This window comes from Callithrix jacchus, chromosome X (assembly GCF_049354715.1).
Source record: "Callithrix jacchus isolate 240 chromosome X, calJac240_pri, whole genome shotgun sequence".
Classification (NCBI taxonomy): domain Eukaryota; kingdom Metazoa; phylum Chordata; class Mammalia; order Primates; family Cebidae; genus Callithrix; species Callithrix jacchus.
In genome coordinates, this window is record NC_133524.1 from 97,637,434 (window position 1) to 97,640,780 (window position 3,347).

General features: G+C 41.4%; 1 pseudogene; it reads right to left on the bottom strand.

Moving 5' to 3' along the window:
- Window positions 1-1,553: 1,553 nt before the first annotated feature.
- On the bottom strand, window positions 1,554-2,461 carry LOC128930589 (NANOG neighbor homeobox pseudogene; annotated as a pseudogene).
- Window positions 2,462-3,347: the final 886 nt, after the last annotated feature.

Consider the following 3,347-nt stretch of genomic DNA (forward strand, 5'->3'; position numbering starts at 1 on the left):
CGGGAGGCTGAGGCAGGAGAATTGCTTGAACTCAGAAGGCGGAGGTTGTGGTGAGCCAAGATCGTGCCATTGCACTACAGTCTGGGTAACAACAGCGAAACTCCGTCTCGAAAAAGAAAGAAATAAATAAATAATAAAAATAATTTTCAAACTGAATGATAATAGTGACACAGTCTATCAAAACCTCTGGGATTGCTGGGCACAGTGGCTCACACCTGTAATCTCAGCACTTTGGGAGGCTGAGGTGGGTGGATCACCTGAGGTCAAGAGTTTGACACCGGCCTGGCCAACATGGTGAAATCCCGTGTCTACTAAAAATACAAAAATTAGTCAGGCATCGTGGCAGGTGCCTATAGTCCCAGCTACTCAGGAGGCTGAGGCAGGAGAATCGCCTGAACCCAGAAGGCGGAGGTTGCAGTGAACTGAGATCACGCCACTGTACTCCAGCCTGGGCAACAGAGCGAGACTGTGTCTCAAAAACAAAAACCGAACACACAAACAAATAAACTGTCAACAGTTTATTTGTGTATATATGTATATATACATATGGTGAATATATACATCTATATATAGATATATATATTGAGAACCATTAATTTGATCGACTCTCATACCCATCCAGAATAAAATCTAAACTCCTTAGCATGACATAACTATGTAGTCCATGTCTACCTTCTGATTCTCATTTCTAAAGATTCTTCGATGTCTACCTTGCATTTAAATTGCACCAGATTACTAGAACTTCCCCCAGATTCTATATATTAGACCTAAACTTGTGATTTGTTTTTTTTTTAGACAGAATTTCACTCTTGTCTCCTAGGCTGGAGTGCAATGGCGTGATCTCGGCTCTGCAACCTCTGCCTCCCAGGTTCAAGAGATTCTCCTGCCTGAGCCTCCTAAATAGCTGGGATTACAAGCATGCACCACCATGCCCAGCTAATTTTTTCTATTTTTAATAGAGTTGGGGTTTCACCATGTTAACCAAGCTGGTCTCAAACTACTGACCTCAAATGATATACCCGCCTCAGCCTCCCAAAATGCTGGTATTAGAGGCGTGAGCCACTGTGCCCAGCCAGGTTGCTGCCATATGTATATATGGGGATGTATTTATTTATTTATTTTGAAATGGAGTTTCTCTCTTGTTGTCCAGGCTGGAGTGCAATGGCACTTGGCTCACTGCAACCTTCTGGGCCCAAGCAATTCTCCTGCCTCAGCCTCCTGAGTAGCTGGGATTACAGGCATGCGCTACCATGCCTGGCTAATTTTGTATTTTTAGTAGAGATGGGGTTTCACCATGTTGGTGAGGCTGGTCTCGAACTCCTGACCACAAGTTATCGTCCCGCCTCAGCCTCCCAAAGTGCTGGGATTATAGGTGTGAGCAACCACGCCCGGCCTGGAAGGGATGTTTAGAGATATATTGACAAGTTGCAGAATGCACTGAACCCATCAGCTTTTACAATGGATTTCCCTTTCAGTCTCAAAATATTTTGAGAGGTTGGCAATTTCTTTATTGATTTTTTCTGAAATAAAATTAATTAGCATCCATTGTAAAAACTTTAAAACCACAGTAAGGTAAAAACAGGATATATAGGAAATCCTTTGCACTCCCCTCATTTAGTTCTTCACGGAATTAATGATCGTTCATAATTTCTTGTTTATTCTTTCAGAACTCCATTTATTGGTGAAAATGATGTCACCATTAGACTCAAGAGGGTGAGGCAGGAGAACCACTTGAAACTGGGAGGTGGAGGCCACAAGCTGAGACCACACCACTGCACCGCACTCCAGCCTTGGCGACAGAGACCAAAAAAAAAAAAAAAAGAGGAGAAGGAAAAAGAAAGAACGTCTTAGCCAGGCATAATGGCTCATGCTTGTAATTACAGCACTTCTGGAGGCCAAGGTGGGAAGATTCCCCCGAGGACAGGAGTTTGAGACCAGCCTTGGCAACTCAGAGAGACCCCATCTCTTTTTTCCTATCCTTTCTCTTAGACATTTCTTTCTGTTTTTACAAAACCATTGACATACCTGTTTATGTGTCATGCCAAATTGAAATGAGAGTGATAAACTCTCTTGTATTGTGGGGCACCTGTTTAATTTAAACTTTGCCCAGAGAGTGGCCATGAGGGATTTGCTGACTAATCTTTTCTTGGGATATTGTTTCTCATGTTCCCTTTTCCTTTTTTCTTCCTGTTCATCTTCCAGCTCCTTTTCATTTTCCTCTTCGTTTTCTTGCTCTCTCTTTCTGCCTGCTTCTCCTCCTCTGTCTCTCCATTTCTGCTTTCCCTTTTGTTCGTCTTCACTGTAATTTTCATTTGCTTGTTCTGGATTTTGATCCCAAGGCATAGCTGGTTGTTTCTGTATAACAAGATCCCAACTTTTCAATTTTGAGAAGTTATCACCACCTTCCAGCCCTTGCTAATTTAGATCCATGATTGCTTTGCTTTGAGTCTTCTCTCTTAGAGGCTCTGTTTGATTTTTAGAAATAAAAAAAATTATCAGTTTCAAGATGGTTTTACCTCAGAAAAGTCACAATTGTGGGAAATATTTTCTGGCCAGGTGTGGTGGCTCATGCCTGTAATCTCAGCACTTTGGGAGGCCCAGGTGGGCGGATTACCTGAGGTCAGGAGTTCTAGACCAGCCTGACCAATATGGTGAAACCACGTCTCTACTAAAAATTAAACAATTAGCCAGCCATGGTGGCTGGTGCCTGTAGTGCCAGCTACTTGGGAGGCTGAGGCAGGAAAATCGCTTGAACCCAGGAGGCAGAGGTTGCAGTGAGCCCAGATTGCACCACTGCACTCCAGCCTGAGCGACGGAGTGAGACTCTGTCTCACAAAACAAAAAAAGAAAGAAAAAAAATATTTTCAATGAGTTTGTTTCTATTAAACCAAGAAAGTAGAATTTAATAAACTCTAGTTTTGGTGGAAATAACATGTTTTAAACTTAACTGCTGTGAGTTTTAATTTATCTATGTTTCAGTATTTTTTCAACTGCTTTAATGTTCTGGAAAAAAGTTAACTATTCAAGAATACATAAAAGCATGTATATGGAATCTATATTTTGCCTGCCTCAGGCTCCAATATGGCTCAGTATGGCACTGTTCTGGTCCTGTCTTTCTTAAAAATCTTGATATTTTGTTCATTATGGACTTTTGCATTAATTTTATTTTTAAAATATTTCATTAAAACATCATTCCTCTTGATAACTGAGTTTTTTTGTACCCCCTTGAATTTTCACGTGAAGCAAGTGCCTTGTTCACCTCACCCTACTCCCAGCCCTCGAGGTCCTTAGATATAAATAATCTATTTGATATGCCAGTGTTGTGTGGGAAGTATAATTCTTTTTTA